The sequence below is a fragment of the Puma concolor genome, chromosome B3, assembly GCF_028749965.1.
Source record: "Puma concolor isolate L17-30 chromosome B3, mPumCon1.1.hap2, whole genome shotgun sequence".
Taxonomy (NCBI): domain Eukaryota; kingdom Metazoa; phylum Chordata; class Mammalia; order Carnivora; family Felidae; genus Puma; species Puma concolor.
Window position 1 is genome coordinate 69,028,777 of NC_141672.1, and position 21,783 is coordinate 69,050,559.

The following is a 21,783-nucleotide window of genomic DNA, read 5'->3' on the forward strand; positions in this document are numbered from 1 at the left end:
CTATATTTCAGAAGTTGGAAGTCTTAAGTTTCTTTCCTATCTTTTGCTTATTTTATTAAGCTCCTAAGTATTAGAACCCAAATTCTATTACAGTAAACTCTTAGGGGGTTATCTAAGTTAGATTGTTGGCTTATTTTTTATTGTATTTAGTAACACTTCAAAGTTAACTGGATTTTAGAAATAATTATTATATATAATTTTAATTTTTTTGTTAGAAATAATTGTAGATTTTGTTTCAGGATAATTATCAGTCAAAAATGATAATCTTCAGTTTATCTTCAAAATGGTCAAACATATTTTTTGTTAACTTAGACCTTAAGTACACTGTTTTTTTTTTCATGTGAAAGTATATTTTCTTATAGTCATCATATATATTTAGCCACAACCAGTCTATTACAGGTTAACAATCTTTTTTCCACATTTATAAAATTCAAAAAGCTCTGAAAACTGAAAACTTTTTGTGACTCATTGAGCGCCAGTATCAAATTAAACTGCACTCATAGGTGGCAAAAGTTGACAAGACTGACATGAAACTATTTATGACTTTATCTGTTTTTGTATATTTTGTTACAAAATACAAAAATATTAATGCATTTGATTACAGAGTGTGGTCCTAGACCTGGATGGGGTTAACAAATATACAGCAAATGTATTGCATTGCTTTCTAAATGGTGAGAACAGTTTAAATTCCCATACCTATCTGGGATGGTTGACCTACTTTTTTATTTCCCTTCAAAAAAAGATTTTGATCAGGTCAAGAAATATCACAGCACTTATTTTTAGGGTTGGTCTTTTCAGGTAATGCCTCGTTCCATTGCTATTTGATTGTTTGCTCTAGCTTTCCTGGTTGTGAACATGATTCTTTCTACCTTTACTGTAATCCTCTATTCAGTGCTCCTTTATGTGTCCTGGACCAAAAGTTACTCTTACAATACCTCTTCATTGTCACTGGCACACCTCCTTGTTTGTCCTTCTGGGGAAAGAGTCTCTACAAATCACTAAAACAGCCTCCTGACTTGTTCTTCTCACTTTCCCTCCTCTAAACTCCAAATCTGTCCTTGTTTACCTTTTTCCATTATTAACTGCAAGGATCAACTTCTGTGGCTTTTGAAACTTTTTGTTCTTCATAAAATGGGAACTACAGCCCAGTGTGAGAGAAATTTATTCCAACGTACTTGGTGCTCAGAGATGGGTATACTGCATATTAGTTAGCATATGCAAATTACTAAAGAAATAAATGAGGATATTATGGTATCCTGGTTGCCTGTTGCTGTATAATGAACTACTCCAAAACTTGGTGATTAAAAAAAAACCCAGTTCATTTTTATTTTATTTTATGATTCTGTGGGTCAGGGTTTTGGACAAGCACAAAGTGGATGGCTTTTTTCTCCACCATGATGTCTAAGGCCTCACCTTGGATGACTTAGCCAGGGACTAGCCCAGGATTTCTCTCTCTCTCTTTCTCTCTTTCTCATCTCTCATTTCTCAATCCAATCTGGTATAGCATCACTTTCATCATACTTTACTGGTAAAAGCAATGAGAGAATTGTCAAAGAATTGTGGCCATCTTTAATCTGTCAAGGTGAGTCAATCAACTTCTATTCTTGGGAGTCCTTTTCTTTACTAGACATGCCCTAGTCATGCCTTCTAAATGCAGTCTAAAAGTTATCTGGAAATATATGCAGTGGCCAAGAAAGACAAAGAATATTTACATCTTATATTTTCTTCAGAAAGGCTCATAGTGAGAAAGTTGTGGATATCTCTGAAATCTCATTGTTCTTCTCTGTAAGATTAGCAATTTGAGAAATGAATTTAGAGAATGCTACAAAAAGGATCAAAGAAAGGAGATGTTTAAAAAGCCTTTATTTTTCCCCTGTAATGCTACATATTCTTGAAGACTAGCTTCAAATGTATGTATTTTAGGGTACAATTAAAGTTCTTAATTGCAAACAGGAGAATTCATTTCAGCTACTTACAGAAAAGAGGTGAAAGAGGAAGTAAAGAAATCACACAAGCTTCTAGAAACAATGAACAGGAACACACCAGAGAACTCGCCTCACAAGAAATCCATCTCAAAAATGATAACACTATCTCAGTGGGGCGTGAGGGGGGTGGGGAATCACCATACAGAACCTTTTCACACATAGTTCACTTCTGAATCATGGTCTTCCATGAATGTTTCCGATTGATGGACCATGGCCATATGTCCCACCCTAGCTACTGCACTCTCTAGGACATGTAGAGCTAAAAAATATATATATCAAGTTTGAGAAGATAGAACTTAGAGTGTGGCAGGATATCAAAATGCAAATTAGGTGTTTACAATTTATTTGATAGGCAGATATAAATGAGAAATATCTATCTTAGCTCATCTTTCAGTTGACAAAAATCAGCTCATCAATTTATGTACCACATAAAACTTACAAACAACACAGCAACAATATTTGGCAGCCTAATATTCTATAAATATGCATTATACTTTAAAGGTTCTTATTCTTTTCCTGAAGGGAATACCCAACTTCTCTTCAATTAATCTAGCTCTAAATCTAAGATTTAGGTGATGTCTTTTCCACCTCTGGTGTATTCACAATTCCTTCTTGGTATTTTCTAACCTAGGGACTAATATATAATAATACTGGAGAAGATGAGACATCGGAAAATGTTATTATATTAATAACATTGGAAAATTTATTATATGAATATCTACATGACCATCCAGAAATAAAATGTGAGTGTCTACAGGTATCCTCCTTTTTTGAAACTAATTATAAATCTAAAGTTGGTATTTACAACTTTGTATATTCCCTACACATCCTGAGTTTCCTTTGTCCTCAGTCAAAATCTTGGTTTTGATTCTTTACCTTGTATGGGATACCTTTAGTCCTGAGGGAGCTGAAACTTTTGTAGACTTGCTTGTGTGAAGTTATTATACTCTTCCATTCACTTTATCCCTGGAAAAGGCTTTATGAAGCCTCTTTAGGCTTCTGTAAATTCTGGATATAATTCTCCCTGTCCTCTGTGAATAAACTACCTGCTTTTATTCCAGTTATAAGGATTGATTAACCATAGCCAACATGGTATATTTTTTAAATGTCTTATTGACACAAAGAGTAGGGGCACCTGGGTGGCTCAGTCAGGTAAGCATCCAACTCTTGGTTTTAGCTCAGGTCATGATCCCAGCATTGTAAGATCGAGCCCTGCATTGGGCTCTGCACTGGCAGCACAGAGCCTGCTTGGGATCCTCTCTCCCCCCCTTTCTCTGCCTCTCCCTGTTCTCTCTCTCTCTCTCTCTCTCTCTCTCTCAAAATAAATAAATAAACTTAAAAAAAGTTTTAAAAAGTTAAAAACTACTCACATCAACTTCCAATTTAATGGAACCACTTTTGTGTGTTCATGTAAAAGTATTTATTCATTGGATCTAAGACCCTGAAACAGAAGAATCTCCATTGCAGGGACAGGAGTAAACCTTTTGTAAGTGCATGGTGGAGTATAATGGTGAAAGCTACTGATCCCATTTCTACCCCTGTTCCTAAACCCATGTATCCTGGCTTTAGGATAAACAGAATTGTTTCTTGGTTGCTGATTCCAAGCTTATAACATCCTACAGGACAGCATTTCAACCTAGCAAGCTGTTGACACCCAACTAAAACTGTAAATAAATCTTTAGTAAGCTAGTCAACCATTCTAAGCCCCATAGATTCTAAGTAATAGGGTACAGGATAACACTAGCACCATCCATAGACAGGTTCTTTTGTCAGAAGTAATCTAGTAGGGCTTAAAATCTAAATGTGGAATTCTGTGAGAGTGAACAAGGCATTTGGTGAGTTCACAGATGGTGTTGCTGGCAGAAACATGGTGGGAAAGGAAGGGAGAGCAAATCCAGTGCAGAATAAGTCTCTATCAGTGACCATAAATTACTGCTTCCTATACAATTAAACTAGTCTGGGTAGCTATCCTCTCCACCCAATTTTGTTAATTTATGAGGAGCTCAGTGTTGGTTGTTTTGGAAAGTTAGGTACACAGAAGTGGCATTAGCCAGGTCAGCGTTGGTCAAAAGACTGCATTGACGAGACTGTGTAACCTCCATAACTTTCAGCATTGGTTTTGAGGAAAATGGCTGATTGATTCCAAAGCAGGTCAATTTGGCCACTTGATTATGGAAAGACTCTTTCTCAGCCAGAGAATCTTAATGAGTGTTCAAATGAGACACACTCCTCCCCCCACCCCCAATCTGTGCACATTCTGAGAGGTCCATCTACAAACTATTCCCCAAGTTTCTTTGCCATCTATTTTCCAATATTGTTCCCTGTAAGTCCCTTTAAATCTAAATATCTAGCCACGAATCAGTGTACATCCATAATACAGGCCATCGTTTCTTTCAGGGAAAGTGGATCATGAGATTCACCATTTGAAATTTTGTCCATTTTTAACATCTCCTTTCTCTATTGTTCTTCAGTTCGCCCTGAAGTAGCTACAGACTACACTCCTGCCTGACGCCAATGCTTACTACAAAACCAAAGTATACTAGACTCAATGTTTACCCTCCTCAGTGAACTGACAAAAGAGAATTCCTCATGAAGGCAGAGTTGTAGATTGAGAGACAAAGTGCTGTGCAGGAGGAGTAAGCACTACATGTACAGGAAACTTGTGCCTGTAGGGCCTGTTAAACCCATTGAGGAATCTATCACTTCCATTTGAAGCAGGAATGCTACTGTGTTTACCTAATTAATGTAATGAGTTGTTGTTTCCCAAGACACCCATGGGCATCTTAGTTGGAATGGTCAAGAGGCAACTACAAGAAAAAGTAGATATAGAACAGCAGACATAGAACTAGATATAGAATAGCAGCTGTTACTGGATTTGTCTTAAAATAAACCTCTGTAATTCACCAAGAATTATCTATAAAGGCTAGAGGAGGGATATATAGGGATGTGATAGAAATCACTGTTCTGAATTTTTCCAGCCTTGCTGGAGGTACTAATTTCTGGTCTTCTTTTTCAAAAAAATGCAACATTGCTTTTGTTTTATTATTTTTATGGGGAGTACAATCTCCCACGGCTTTCACTTGGCTGTTTCTACCTTATTAGCCCTCACTCTGTAGGTTAAGTAGCTAATATGGAGATTCTACTGGTTGCTGAGGATATCTATTCTAATAGTAAATTAAGAAATTGAGGGAATACCCACAGGATGTGTTACAAACCCTGATCCTATCATGCTATGTACTCAAGCCCAAACTCTATTTATCACTGACCCTTCTTTCCCCCATGAACATCTCCTCTGTCCAGAGGAACACTATCATATTCTGGGCCCCAGGGATTAGCATTAGTTCAGATCACCTGGCCACAAAATCCTCAGTGCACAGTTTTTTATTTATTAATTAATTTAATTAATTTATTTATATGTTTATTTATTTTGAGAAAGAGTGGGGGCAGAGAGAGAAGGAGAGACAGAATCACAAGCAGACTCTACTCAAAGCACAGAGCCCCGTGCAGGCCTCAATCTCATGAACTGAACCATGAGATCATGACCTGAGCCAAAATCAAGAGTGGGACGCTTAACTGACTGGGCCACCCTAGTGCCCTGGAAGCACTTTTTAAATATACCACTTGCACAAGAGTCTTCCCTTCAGAGTCTGCTTCTAAGCAACCCAGTCCAAGACTGTATCATCACAAGGTTCATGCTCAAGAATTCCCAGCCTCCTCTTCATTCAAAAAGTTCTGTGCTGTGAATTGACTCAGGGGGTCATGACATTAAGGCTCAACCCTGGACTCTTGTTTTCTAGGTGGAGTTGTTGCTGTTGTTGGTTTATTTGTTTTGTTTTGCTTACACAGATAAAGTGGGGCCTTAGTGGGTGTATAACTTTTTCAAACCCAGGGATCCCCTAATCAATTGTCAAGACAAAGTGGTGTGTGGCAATTGACTCTGATTATTACTACGTGGGTTAAGTGCTGCTAATGAAGCACATACTAATGGCAGCATCTCCCACCATTGTTTTCAGCCTGCAGAGAATAGACACTGCATGCTTTTAAAGATGGTTGTGTCCCTTTGTCTGCTTTTATCCCAAATTTCCCTTTTTCTAAACCTGTATCTAAAACTTTGCCTGAATATATAAATATATTTCATTTGTTCTGATTCAGAACCTCGGAATCCATTCCTACATATATTCCTGCAGTTACTTTCCAATATAACTTGGCAAAATATTGCATTCTTTTTGGTGTATAAGTTTGTTATATCTGGATTTAATTTTGCAGTGGCTTCTTGGAGCATGCTGGACTCTGACATGAGTTATGGGTCTAAGGCATTGAAGCATATTGGGAATAGGTTATGAAGAAATGTATACTACCTTGTAAGGTAACGGCTCCAAGCAAGGTGTTTACATAATTTTCAAGGAAGGCAGGAACAGGTCACCAAACGCTGGGGAAAAAGCTATTTCTTCTAGCAGGGGAGTTTAGTAACTTAGAGTACTCAAAGTACTCAGAGTTTTCAGGGTTTTCCCATTTGCCCCAATTATGACTGAGATTCTAAAGTCTTAACTTTAAATAAAAGACATTGTACCATTTGAATTCAACTGACGTAATTCAGAAACCACAGGATTAGACTGTGCATTTAATTTTCAGTTTCATCAACCTGCAGAGATGAGAGCTAATTTTAGGGTAATCATTTTATCGCCCTGGCTTTTTGACTCTCTTGAACCGAGAATTTTAAACTTTAAGCTTATCATTTCCTTTCTCTCTATGCTCAGCACACGTAGTAGTTGACTCATCCTAAAGGTTTTGTATTCTTCATGCCCATTATACTGTTTATAAAGCAGCAACCATTCACTCCTCCAATTCCTTTCCTTAAATAGTCACTTTATTCCAGGTGACCAAGGGCAGAGATGAAAATAAGCAACTGTTTCATTACAGTATGCCTTGGGTACCAATATTCTTTTCTCTATGACTAACTGGATCCAACTTACCAGATAATGACACCCAGATATCCATTTCCTTGAGGGTTCCTTGAACTTCTGATACAAATTATTCTATTGTTAAGAATCTTAGTTGCAAACAACATTCATTCTGCTTAGTTTAAACAGAAAGGGCATCTATTAAAGATACTAGACAATGTATATAGTCTTGAGAGGGCTATGGGATGAAACACCTGGAACATTGTCCATAGGCTGGTGCCAACTTCTGAACTGCTTTGAAAGCAGTCCCAAGGGAGAAGCTGCCTTTGACACTACAAACTGCACAACCACCAGAAAAAAAAAAAGGATGTTTTTTGGAGCCTATCCTTAGTTAATCACTTCCAAATTGAAGACTCATGTGGGTGCAAATGATTGATAGAAAGTGGTCCCTCCTGGTTGCAATCCTAGGCACAAGGGAAGTTAGAAAATGCAGATTTAAAACTGTATTTTGGGAAAGGCAGAATTCAAAAATATCAGAAGGCAGGTGGGTGTTCAAAGTATTTTCTGCAGCCAAAATTGACAAATGTACACTGTATATGGCTACTATGTTTAAGTTACTTTAATAAAATTTGTGAAAATATTTCAATAATTATACCTCCTTTTGTCTCATATATATTTCTGCAAAAACAATTCTTATAATAGTTTCAGCAAAGTAATGGTAACTACAGTTTTACTCAGAATATCTAGGTTCAAGATGCATTATTAAAAACAATATCCCCATGTTATAAATTCTGCAAATGTTATTGGAGTTCAGGTGTATCCTTCTAGTTATTCAAATTCTTAGGTGACAGTCCACCAAATTTACCATTATTTTTTATCTGTTCATATGAGTTGTCCATGTAAGATGTACATATCTTCATTACGATATGAGAGGATATACATATTTTCTGAGCATGGCTTATTTGATTATGTTTATAGGGAAATAAACATGATTAGAAAATTTGTACATTGTATTTGCATATATTATATATATATATATATATATATATATAGTCTCCATAAATGGAAAAACCCAAAGTAGCAGTTTTGTATTTGGTAAAACATAATAGTTAATACTGAACAATCCTACCAAACATCTCAAGATTTCAATTAAAAACTAACGTGCTGAGGACTCAGTACCAGACCTTTTCTCCATTCTTTCTCCCTAGGTAATCTTTTACATGCCTAGTCACTTGCATGCCATCTTCACATGGATCCCTTCCAGATTTATATCTGCCCTCCAGAATTCTGAGCTTCAATACAATATGTCAAATCAGATGTGTTTAAAACTACAAGTTCAACATGCTTAAACTCACATTCTTTCCCTCTAATCTTTGTCTTTCTGTGTTTGCTACCTCAAATAGGTATTGCAACTTCTGCTCTTGCCATCTTGGAACCCTGAGACCATGATGGTATGAAACTCTCTGGGATGAAAAACCACGTGCCAAGAGTCTTAGCCTTCCCAGCCGTGCCAGCTGTCCTAGCTGAGACTCAAGAGGTGTGAAAAGGCCATCTTAGACCGTTCCATCCCAACAAAAGCAATAAACAAATACTTGTCTCAAGATTCACTTCTGGGAGAACTTACATTAAGATATGTAATTAAGATCTCCCCCTCCATCACACTCCAACTCCATTTTAATCTCAAAGTCTTTCAATTTTACACTCAAGTATCTCTTGGATCCTTTTACATTTCTTTTATTTTCAACCTATCTATGTTGTATTTGAAGCATATTGTTGGATTATGTTATTTCTTGTCATTGCTTTTATTCTAGTCTTGCAATGTCTAGTTTTTAATTTTTGATATGTTAGGGATTAAGTTTTCTTCTTTATTTGCTGTCTGCTCCTTTTTGTAAATTCCTCTGTTTTCCTTTATTATCATCTTATGAGTTACCTAAACATTTCTGAGAATTCCATCTTGATTTACTTATAGTCTTCATTAGCATATTGGTTTGTACAATTTATTAGTTATTACTTTAGATAATATATACATATATGACTTATCATAGTCTACTGTTTTTTTTTATTTATATATGAAATTTATTGTCAAATTGGTTTCCATACAACACCCAGTGCTCATCCCAAAAATCATAGTCTACTGTTATTGACATTTAGCACTTTGAGTAAAGTGTAGACTTACTGCCACTTATATCCCTTTACCCTCCCCACTTTTAAAATATAATTATCTGGGGTGCCTGGATGGCTTCTCTTTCTCTTTCCCTCTCTCTCTACCTCCCCTGCTCATGCTGTCTCTGTCTCTCTCAAAATAAATAAATGAACTTCAAAAAAATTTAAATATAATTATCTTAAATATTTCCTCTGTAGTCACTTAATATCACATCAAATAGTGTTATAATTTTTGCTTTAACCATCAAATATGATTTAGGAAGCTCATGAGAAATGATATAGTCTATTACATTGACCCTTATTTTTACCCATTCGGTATTCTTTTTGTTATGAAGTTTCAAGTTTTCTTCTGCTATGATGTCCTGTCTTTTTAGAAAACTTCCTTTAGCTGTTTTTTAAGGGTAGATTTCTGGGAAACAAATTCTATTCTCCTTCTTTTTCTTTCTTTCTTGTCCCTTCATTCCTAATATTTTGAACACATATTCTCTTTTTGTTAACTTGCCCTTTTATTAGCTTTACTCAGGTATAATTGACAAGGAAAAAATGGGATATATTTAGAGCAAACAACATAATGATTGGATAGATGTATACACTGTGAAAGAACTTCTGCAATCTATAATTCTCAATTGAAGGAAAACTTTCAGTACTTAAAAAAAATGTACCACTTCCTTCTGGCCTCTCTGGTTTCTGATGAAAAAAATCAATTGTCATTTGAAGTTTCTCTCTTAAAGTGTAGTTTCTCTCTAGATGCTTTCAAGATATTTTCTTCATCCTTGTTTTTCAGAAGTTTAATTATATTATGTCTTGGTATGAAATTCTTTGGTTTTATCTAACTTGGGTTTTACTCAGCTTCATGAATCTGTAGGTTTTTGTCTTTTGCCAAATTTTAGAAATTTTCAGTCATTATTACTTTGCATACTTTTTCAGTCTTACTGTCTCTCTTGTGTTTTTGAACTCTGGTGATACAAATAGTGGCTCCTATATATTGCCCCATCAGTCTCTGAAAGTTTACTTATTTATTTGTTTGTTTATTTTGCCTATTTATTTATTTATTTATTTAATCTATTACTTTATTATTTATTTTTTGCTTGCAGTCTATCTTCTCTTTGTTCTTCAGATCATATAAATTCTATTGCTGTATGCTCAAATCCACTGATCCTATCTTCTGTTATCTCTACTGTTGAGGTCATCAGGCATGTTTTTATTTTTGGGTACTGTTTTTTTTTTCAGTTTGACAATCTCCACTTGGTTACTTTTTTCTTTTTTTTTAAGTTTTTTTTTTTTTTTTTTTTTTTAATTTATTTTGAGAGAGAGAGAAACAGGGCAGAGGAGGGGCAGAGAGAGAGGGAGAGAGAGAAACTCAGATAGGCTCCACATTGTCAGCAGAGAGCCCAACACAGGGCTTAGACTCACTAACTGTGAGATCATGACCTGAAATGAAATCAAGAGTCAGACTTTTAAGTGACTGAGCCACCCAGGCACCCCTGGTTACTATTTTCTTTTCTTTTTTTTTTTTTTTTAATTAAAAATTTTTTTAATGTTTATTTATTTTTGAGAGAGAGAGAAACCATGAATAGAGGAGGGGCAGAGAGAAAGGGAGACACAGAATCCGAAGCAGGCTCCAGGCTCTGAGCTGTCAGCACAGAGCCCGACGTGGGGCTCGAACCCACAAGCTGTGAGATCATAACCTGAGCTGAAGTCGGACGCTCAACCGACTGAGCCACCCAGGCACCCCAATGATTTTCAATCGTTTCATTTGTTCAAAGAAAATTGATAATGGCATTGTGAAACATTTTTATAATAGTTTCTTTAAAATTCTTGTGAGATAATTCTAACATCTGATTCTTCTCTGTACTCTGTTTATTATTTTTTTTCATTCATATGATTTTCCTAGTATGGTGAGTGATTTTCTATTGTATCCTGCCCATTTTGGATATGCTGAGACTCTGTATCCTATTTAATCTTCTTTTAGAAGGCAATCTCCTATAGCGGTATAGTCCAAGGTGGGTATGTATGTTCAGCTTCTTGAAATGTGGAGCACTGACTGCCTCATCTATCAAGCCACAATTCTATATCTAATGAAAATACCCTTCAGAAATTAAAGGAAAATAAAGATAGTTTCAGATGGGGCACCTGGGTGGTTCAGCTGGTTAAGCATCCATCTCTTGGTTTCAGCTCAGGTCACGATCTCACAGTTTATGAGTTCAAGCCCTACATCTGGCTCTGTGCTGACAGCAGGAGCCTGCGTGGGATTCTCTCTCTCCTTTCTCTCTCTGCCCTTCCCCCACTTGTGCTGTCTCTCTCAACAAAAATAAATAAACATGTTTTTTAAAAAAAGATAGTCCCAGATGAAGGAAGACTAAGAGAATTCAAATGTAGCCAACAGACCTGCTCTAAAAGAAGTGCTAAAGGAGGCTCTTCATATAGAGGCGAAACGCTACTAGAAGGAAGTGTTAAATATTTGGAATGAAGGAAGAGTAACTAAATCCATGAAAGAGTTACACAGTAGTTGGAGTATGAGACAACAAGAGAGAGTTGAGCTACTGGAAGCACAGGCCAGTGATCCAAAAGGTAAGGATGTGGAACTATGAGAAAGGGGAATAGATTTAGGGTATAAACCATTAGGCTTCCCAGCTAAGAATGCAGGCCATGATCAGGGTGGAGAGCTTCACAGAGATTCAGGCCAGCAGGCTTTGTGGTTAAGGACACAAAATGGCGGTGCGGGCACTGTGGAGGTGGAGGGTAAGCCAGTGTTTTTGAGATATTGCATTGAAAAAACAAGTAAACTAATTAAGCAAATAAATAAATATATTGAGGGTGATGGGAACCAATTTCTCATGTTTAAGAACATATTAACAAACTCAGAAGAGAAGAAAGCTACAAATCCCTGAGGTACTGGATTACAATTGGGGTATCAATATGAATTCATTGTTTTTATAATACTTAATGCAAATGAATATATAGTAGTTATGGAAGTATGAATGTGTGTATGTTTATGTATGTGTACATATATTTCCTAGCTCTGTCTACTGAGAGAGGCTAGAAGATATGAGCCAGAATTAACAAAGGGCTCTGGCAAGGTTCTGACCTTGGTTTCTGGTAACTATCTTCCATTGCAAAGAACTAGAACTTCTTGGGGGAAATGATCGACTCTGGGGGTGAGGATGGAGGACAGTGTGAGCCTGGAATATGTTTTTGTGCCAAAAAAATGATAGTGGCACATCAAAAAGACCCAGGTATCAGCTGGGAGGGGCTCACTGACTAAGTATAGAAAAATTTGAGCATCAGAATAAATAATAATACAAGATTTCAGCACTTCAGTTAAACAGGAATCCATCACCCCACAATCATAAATTTTACAAATGAATACATAAATAGGATATCTTCAAAAAAAAAAAAAAGGAGAACATAATAGCTAACAGTGAACTTTGTTACCTTGTAGAGGAAATGTCCATTAGAGCACAGACGTTCACAAAAACTTATAGAAAAGGTCTGATATTTCCAGATCTGAGATGAAATTCTTTTACTTGAAGTTGGCAAAATGTGACAAATATATTTAATTTTTCACTCTTTAGTATACACTAGTTCTTAAATTTTTAATTTTTTTTAATGTTTGTTAATTTTTGAGAGAGAGACAGAGCATGAGCCAGAGGGGAGGGTAGAGAGAGAGAGAGAGAGAGAGAGAGAGAGAGAGAGACACAGAATTTGAAGCAGGCTCCAAGCTCAGGCTCCAAGCTCTGTCAGCACAGAGGGTGATGTGGGGCTTGAACTCACAAACCATGAGATCATGACCTGAGCCAAAGTCAGAGGCTTAACTGACTGAGTCACTCAGGTACCCCAGTTCTTATATTTTAGATCAAAAGTTTCAAAAGTAAACTTCAGGGCTTCTCTTAGATACTTGACTTTAGCCAGACTTAACTGCCTTAATTAACTTATGACCTGTCTCCTGTCCTTTGTCCATCACAACCAAACATTAGTACTATCAGTTAAATATCCAGATATTTTCTGCTCTTTCTAGATTCCTGAAGAACTATCACTGGTATTTCCCTATACCAAGGATTTGGGACAAAAGCTGGCCACCTTCAGAAATGGACCCATTCACCTTGTTTTATTTAGATAGCATGCCCTCTTACATTGGAAACTACTTCTACTCATAAGTTCTGGACAAATGTTATCAGTCTATGATTACAGCCAAATAATAAGATACAATTTAAAGTTATAAACTTATTTCACTTTTTGTAAAACTGATTTGTTCTATCAGGAAGGAAGGAAATGGTGGAAAATCTATTGAGACCATTAAAAACCTTTTTGTGCAAGACCTCTCTTGTGTCCTAGTCCTATACAGCTATGATTCTAGAGGGTCTTGTCTTGTCTTGTCTTGTCTTGTCTTGTCCTTCCCTTCCCTTCCCTTCCCTTCCCTTCCTTTCCCTTCCCCTCCCTTCTCTTTTCTTTATTTTCTCTTTTCTTTTCTCTTACTCTCTGATCAACTACAAAGGAGCCAGATCTCTACTTCCCTGCATTTCTAGCTTCCAATAAATAGTTTTGAACCTTAAATGCATCTATGCCATTGTAATCAGCAGTTTTGGCAACTATTATGAAGGGCAGTCTTAGAAAATTATAGTCAATCTTTTTAGCATTTCTTATAGTCCTAAAGATTCACACAAAACATAAACATTTGACACTTGAAAAATTCAAGGGTTAGGGATGCTGTCACCCCTCACCCCACAGTTGAAAATCCACATATAATTTTTGATTCCTCCAAAACTTAATAGTCTTCTGTTGACCAGAAGCCTTAGTGATGACATAAATACCAGTTAAGACATATATTGTATGTTACATGTATTATATACTGTATTCTTATAATAAAGCAGCCTAGAGAATAGAAAATGTTATTAAGAAAATCATAACAAGGCGTGCCTGGGTGGTTCAGTCAGTTAAGAGTCTGACTTTTGATCACAGCTCACGTCATAAGCCCAGTGTCACGGGATCGAGCCTTGAGTTGGTCTCTGCACTGAGCATGGATCCTGCTTAGGATTCTTCTCTCTCTCTCTCTCCATCTCCCTCTCCCTCCCTTTATTCCTAAAGGATATTTTTACTGGATATAGAATTCTGTGTTGATAGGTCTTTTCCCTCAATACTTAAACAACATTATGGCTCTTCCTTCTAGCCTCCATGGTTTCTGAGGAGAAATCTACTGTTATTTGAACTGTTATTCTTCTAGAGATGAGGTGGTAACTGTTGATTTTTTTTTCTTATTGAAGTTTGGATTTCCTGGTTCTTGTTTTGACAGTGATTTTTAATTGTAATCTGGACATTTTGGATACTCTGTAATGAAACTTTGATCTCATTTAAATCCCTTGTTTCAGTAGGTCTTCTCTAACACTGTGCAAGAATTGAAAAGGAGGTGCCATCTAAATACTGTCAGGTAGAGATGGAAGTCCAATTCCCATCAGTCTCTGTTGTCACTTCAGTGAGGAGAGTCACCTCATTGCTGGGAGGGTGTGGAATTTCAGGTTCCGCAGTAGGCCTCTGCTGACACCATCTAGCAGTGGGGGAAGGGATGCCTCATTATCACTCAGAGGAGTAGAAGTCTAGGTTTATCGTGTTCTGTCTACTGATAGGAGACTGTTGACACCTGGAAGGATAGAAAGTCCAGGCTCCTTACTTGGCCTTCTCTGATATCATCCCAGGGCAGAGTGGTGTGTGTGTGTGTGTGTGTGTGTGTGTGTGTGTGTGTGTGGTGTGTGAGGGGGGTGCCAATTATAATGGGGTAATAAGGATTAAATTCTAGCCTTCCCTTGTAGCCTTTGATGATGTGTGTAGGTCCAGCTTTTCCCATGGTGTCAGGCTGGAGCAGGGCAGTTATTGTCTCAAAGTTTTCTGCCTTCCCCTCTCCTGGCCCTTTGGCTGAAGAAAGATTTTTTTAGGGCTTTTTGTTTACATTTATTAGTGTTTCTAGGTTGTAGGGTTCTCTAGCACCCAGTGTAGGCATGTGAAACAAAAAGAAAATGTAGAGAACTTACTTCTGTGTTATTCCTTGGGTCTCAAAGTCTTCAGCTAATTTCTCTTCTTCTCTTTACTTTTCAGAGTCTCCGCATGTTTCTTTAACATATAATATCCGGGGTTTTTAGTTATACTTAGCAGTAGGAATAGGGACAAGTGTGTCTACTACATGGTATCCAGAACTGGAAGCCGTATAAATGCCCTTTTAAATTTCTGTTTTTGTATATATTTTATACCAGTCATATAACAATAATATAATAATACATATATTAAGTTACAAATAAATATACAAACATATATATCACATGCTCAATTTTTTTTTTTTAATGGGTGCATAGCCAAATGCAGATCACAGACCCCTGGTGTAATCAAAACAGTATGGACTCTGGCTTGGCACTTCTACTAACTTGTGTGATTTGGAGCATTTCTTTTTTCACCTCTAACATGAAGCAATTTAGTAGTATCTTTAATACCACATCTACCTCTAATATTTGACAAACAATAACAGGTGGTATTCCTTCCAAAAGATATAAAATACTACATGAAAATTGTTTTCCTTACTTATGGTCCCTTTAAAGCATTTTCTAAATCCTGAAAAATTTTCATTCCCTCAAGGATAAAATTTTATCCAATTTGTATTATAATAACTTAATCAAGATTGATCTCATAAATGTAATTGTTACTCCAAAACAGCAAAATAGATTTGATTAAAAAGAGTCTATTCTTCTAATTTTCTGTGAATTGTTAAGTTCAGGGTTGCATTATCTTATTAAGTAACTTAGTATTTTTCCTTGACATTTTTCAGTAATATACTCCTCTCCCACACTTTTTGGATGGAACTAAAAGGTCAAAAATTGGTAAGAGAGGCTATTGTACTCTGTGCCTAGTGGTCTAAAAAAATAGACCATTGTCTTTTGTGCTTTGTATGTATATGTAAAATATATTCACTCTGCCCTAGCACATTATATGTTGCTATCTTGTTTTGTTAGTGCTGCCATAACAAAATACCACAGACTAGATGGCTTAAGCAACAGAAATTTATTTTCTCACTGTTCCGGAGGCTGGAAGCCCACCACAGTCATGCTAGCAGGACTGGTTTCTCTTAAGGTCTCTTTGGCTTGCAGATGCCTGTGTCCTTGCTGCCTTTTCCCATGATCATCCCTCTGGGCATGCATGCCTCTAGTGGCTCTCCATGTTCTTTTAATTTCCTCTTATTAGGTCACAGTGAGATTGGATTAGGGCCCACCCTAACAGCCTCTTTTTAACTTAATGACCCCATCTCCAAATACAGTCATCTCCTGGGGTACTGGGGGGGTTAGGGCTTCAACATATGATTTTTTTAAAGTTTATTTATTTTGGGGGGTGGCAAAGAGGGAAGGAGAGAGAGAGAGAGAGAGAGAGAGAAAGAGAGAGAGAGAGAGAAAGAACAAGTGTGGCATGGGCAGAGAATGAGGGAGAGAGAGAATCCCAGTCAGGATCCACACCCGATACAGGGCTTGATCTCACAAACCATGAGATCATGACCTGTGCTGAAATCAAGAGTACAGCGTTTAACTGACTGAACCACCCAGGTGCCCAAACATAGGAATTTTGGTAGGGGCATAATTAAATTCCTAATAGCCACATTTACCATTCTGTTTTAAAAAAATGAATTCTACAAGTTAAGATTTTGAGATGAGTCTGAGAAGAACTGTTTTACGATGACCATAGTTTAAGTTTGGCTAACACAGTGAAGTGCTGTGTGTGTGGGTGTCTGTGTGTGTGTGTGTGTGTGTGATATTTGTTCAAAAGCAGCTAGCCATTCCCAGGTTGTTTCAAGGCTGTGCTTCACAGTTATGCAGTTTAACAGTATCTAAGAATACAGATCAGTTAGAAATATTATACTGACATAATTTGGGGATGAACCAAACAAATTTTCTAGGCAAAATAGAATAGTATTGTTTAATTAGGTTTTAAACTGAAGACTGGATTATTTAATCAATTGTGTCCTTACTCCATGATCTATGACTTAATAGTTATCAATTCATTATGTTGTATACCTGAAACTAATGTAACATTATGTGTCAACTATACTTTAATTTAAAAAAATACAAAAAATAAAAGTAAAAGTAACATATAACTTTCTAAGTTTGAATATTGGGATCAGTTTGTTTGTTTGTTTGTTTGTTTATTTATTTATAAATGTTTTTTAAATTTATTTTTGAGAGAGAGAGACACAGAGTGCAAGAGGAGGAGGGACAGAGAGAGGGAGATAGAGTCCAAAGCAGGCTCCAGGCTCCGAGCTGTCAGCACAGAACCCGATGCGGGGCTCAAACCCACGGACCGCGAGATCATGACCTGAGCTGAAGTTGGATGCTCAACTGACCAAGCCACCCCGGCGCCCCTGGGATCGGTTTTTAAAATAGAAAGTTTTCATTTGGGGCTCAGTTGATTAAGCGTCTGACTTCAGCTCAGGTCATGATCTCCTGTTTCATGGGTTTGAGCCGTGTATCCAGCTCTGTGCTGACAGCTCAGAGGCTGATCCCTGCTTGGGATTCTGTGTCTCCCACTCTCTCTCTGCCCCTCCCCAACTCGTGCTCTGTCTGTCTCAAAAGTAAAAAAAAAAAATTAAAAATTTTTAAAAATTAAAAAAATTCTTAAAAAAAAAGAGTTTTCATTTAACATAACTTAGTAGGTTTTAAACATTTTAAATGTCCTTTTTTCCATCTGCTTTTGAACCATGTGCTTATCATTTTTAAAGTACTATACTTTAACATTAAGAAAATTAGATTGGCACGTAGATTTCCAGCCAATTAACAAAAGGTATGGTTGGAAAGTAGCAAAGCAAATACTTTACAATTTCATTTGTCAGTGATATTTCATGAAGTTAATTAATTTCTGTCATAATAAAATACAGTAAAAATATATGTATATATTTATATTCTATTACTTACTTTCCAAATGTAGCATACATCACTGTTTTGATTTCTGACAGCAGAGCTGATGTTCTCCTGAGGTGTCAAATTTGATTTGAATATTCAATTAAAAAAAACCTGTAAAATGTCTTGCTACTTTAAAAAATGGGGTTTTAGATTTTATGTCAGCTAAATGTGTTTCACCATCATGAATTCTTTGAAATTTTGTGCATCTTTAAATTATTCTATTTTAATACCCGCTAGATATAATCCTTGTTAGCAGAGTAAATCCCTCCTACAATTTATTAGTCTTATTCATATTTTTTCTTATAACTACATTTCTAAATCTTTATTTCAATTTATGAATATATTTTCTGCCCAAGTAATAGTGCTATTATTCACATTAAAAAAAATGTGTCAGCCACAAAAAAGAAAGAAAGAAAGAAAGAAAGAAAGAAAGAAAGAAAGAATTCAACTATGTGGAGTCACAAACCATATTGTAGAATATTCTGCAGCCATCACAAATGTTTCTGAAAAATATTTAATGACTTCAGACTAATACTTAGTGTATTAAATTTAAAAATCAGATAAACAACAATATTTTAATATGATTCCACTTAATGTTAACTCTGAGGAGATTTATAAATATTTTTTTAATTTACATTTTTGTTTTCTCCTAATTTTTAAAATTAACATGTAATACTTTTATAGTCAGGAAAATAACAATACATGTTATTCCATGCTGAGGTGGTTGATTTTTGGGAAGCTAGGCCATTAGATTATGCTAACCATTATTTTTTGGAGGCATTTTAAACTCAAGTCATTGATTCATTCAGTAAACAGTTATTGAACTATTACCAAGTATCAGCATCTATTCTATGTCAGGTATGGTTCTGGAGACACTTGAGGAGGGGTATGTGGACATGGTTATAAAATGGTTCCCACAGGTATAGGATATAAGCAAAATCAATACTATGTGATGGGTGCTAGGGTAATAGCCCTAAGAAAGTCCTATAAGCATATCTGCACACAGTGCTAACTGACTATGCCAATCTGCGTGGGTCTGACTAGATCACAAGAATAGAATTTGTCTGAACCTCATTAACCGTGTCCCACAAGGAAATGTCTGTCTGGGGGTGCCTGGGTGACTCAGTCAGTTAAGCATCTGACTTGAGCTCAGGTCATGATCTCGTAGTTCGTGGGTTCGACTCCTGTGTTGGATTCTGTGCTGACAGCTCAGAGCCTGGAGCCTGCTTGGGATTCTGTGTCTTCCTCTCTCTCTGTCCTTCTCCTGCTCCTACTCTGTCTCTCTCTCTCTCAAAAATAAACATTAAAAAAATAAAAAAGAAAGGAAATGTCTGTCTGATTTAGAGTTGGTTTCTGTGACTTGGGCTTTTAAATAAATAGGGTAGATATAAAAGACTACTACCTTGCAAAAAATGTTTGTAAATTTTTAATCTTCAAAGTGTAGTTGAACAATTTATTCCAAAAGCACATTAATAAGTATTTATTCTGTATTTATAAGTATTATATAAATATTTTATAAATAAGTATTTATTCTGGTACTAAGGGATAGAAGGTAAATAAAACAAAGAGTCCTGCTCTTAGGAAATTTAGAGTGTATGTAAATCAAGAGTTTTTCCATATCTTGTATAATATGGACACTTGTGATAATTTCATCTAAAATTTTTGTTTAAAATATGATAATATTGAAATCATTATTTTAAAAAAAATTTTTAATGTTTATTTTTGAGGGAGAGAGAGAGAGAGTAGGAGCAGGTGCCCCTGAAATCATTATTATACTATGTATTAACTAACTTGGGTTTGAATAAAATAAAATAAATAATAATAATTAAATAAAAAAATAAAATCAGACAATAAGAAAGAGGAATGCATTGTTTTCTTTCTTTTGTTTTGCCTGTGAAGAAAGTTAAAGCTAAATGTTACAGTAGAAATTATGGATATTAGCTAAAATGTTTGTGCTACTTATTTATTTTGATTTTTCCATTCATTAAAACAGTTTGTTTTTTGAAAGGACACAGATGACAAATCATTAATTAAAATCATGTAAATACTTTTTATCACCTAATTATGAAGTATTTAATATTCTATATAAAAATAAAGAAAATATATTTGGTAAAGGAAATAAAGGTTAAGATGACTCTTCCTCATTGATGATTTAAATTGTTTATTTCTCCAAAGCAAGCAAAATTTATTTCAGTAACTAAATTTTTAAAAAGTTCAACTTGTGGGGTGCCTGGGGTGGCTCAGTGGTTAAGCATCTGACTTCAGCTCAGGTTATGATCTCACAGCTTGGCTCATGAGTTTGAGCCTGGCATCAGCATCTGGCTCTGCTGTCTGTGCAGAGCCCGCATTGGATCCTCTGTCCCCAGGCTCTCTCTGCTCCCCACCCCACGCATTCTCTGAAAAAAAAAAAAAAAAAGTTCAACCTGTAAGGTCAGATATAGATGACCATATATTGAAATAAAGAGAAGACAAAGATATATTGGACAGTCATAGGATAGCTGTTGCATGGACAAACTAACAAGCATTTAAATCCCATTATCTACACTTGTGCACTTTGGCATTCAACCAGAGAAGCAAAGTGCAAAGGTTAAGGAATTTTAGAATGTTCTTCTTTCATACAAAAGAGTATGTACATAATTTTTTTCTTAAGTACATTCTCAAACAAATCGAAAATGTAATGATTTTTTATTTTTCAGTTTATGAGGACTTCACTTGTCCTAGGCAGTCTGGTTGACAGAACAAAACAAAATATATTTATGAAAAGGACATATGATATTACATAAATATAAATAATTTATATATTTAAAATAAATAAGTTAATATTTAATCAAGAAGTAAATATTCTACTTAATGCTGTCTGAGACAGAGATTTTTAGTTTTGAATACATGTGAGATTAAGTGTGTAAATAATTCAATTTAAAGATAGTAAAGTATGGGAAAGGAGGTTTACTGTGGTTGCAACAATATGGCTTTTTAGGTTTGTATGTTTGAGGATAAGAATTAATAAAGAAAATGCAGGGTGATGATTAGATAAAATATGGATTCAATTCCATAAAAATGACCTCATTTTAATTATGCATCTTTTCATCCTAGTGCCATACAAATTTTACAGTAATATGTGAATTTTAGAAATAATTCCATTTAAAATTTTTCTAAGCCAAGAAAAGCAAATTATTTTTTCTTAAACTATTAAAACTATTTTTCCTGGTTGTGTCACTAAGAAGTAAATCTGCCAGATTCTTTCCCTTAAAAATTTCATTTTCCAAATCAAGCATCAGAAACCACACAGAAGAAATTTCAGCTCAAATTTTTTTTTTTCCAGGAAGGAACCCAAAAAGTAACTTTGGATTAATGGCACCTCATTTATTCTTTCGTATTAATTTTTAAAAATTTAGTCCGTGCTTTATAAAATGGACTGAATAAAATAATGTTGAATCTCACAAAATGACATGTACGAAGAATAAATTAGGTTATGGAATATTATCAACTAATGGAATGTATTTGATAGTCATAGCTGGAACATGTTAGGCTATGACAACACATAAAATCCAATAAGAAGGAAGGAAAAGTTTGTATCCCTGGAACCAATGGGGCTTGAAGCCAGGATTAGAAGAATTGCATCTTTATAAAAAGAAATGTGCTACTATTAATGTTTTCTGAATTTGAATGTTGGATTGACTTAATAAAAGCTGATGTGCACAATTAAAGTTGGCAATTGTAAGCAATAGCCTTTGAGTATATTTAAGTTCAAGGAAAGAGTGTTTTATTCTGTTTTCTGTGGGGAACCTGAGTAAATTTTATACCGTGGAG

At 35.6% G+C, this 21,783-nt stretch overlaps 1 long non-coding RNA gene across 1 annotated transcript; it reads left to right on the top strand.

The window, feature by feature from the left end:
* The first annotated feature begins 2,401 nt into the window (after nt 1-2,401).
* On the top strand, nt 2,402-8,493 carry LOC147580039 (uncharacterized). The gene is made up of 2 exons (XR_015251868.1): nt 2,402-2,728; nt 8,290-8,493. It is a non-coding gene; the product is annotated as an uncharacterized LOC147580039 (long non-coding RNA).
* The last annotated feature ends 13,290 nt before the right edge of the window (nt 8,494-21,783 follow it).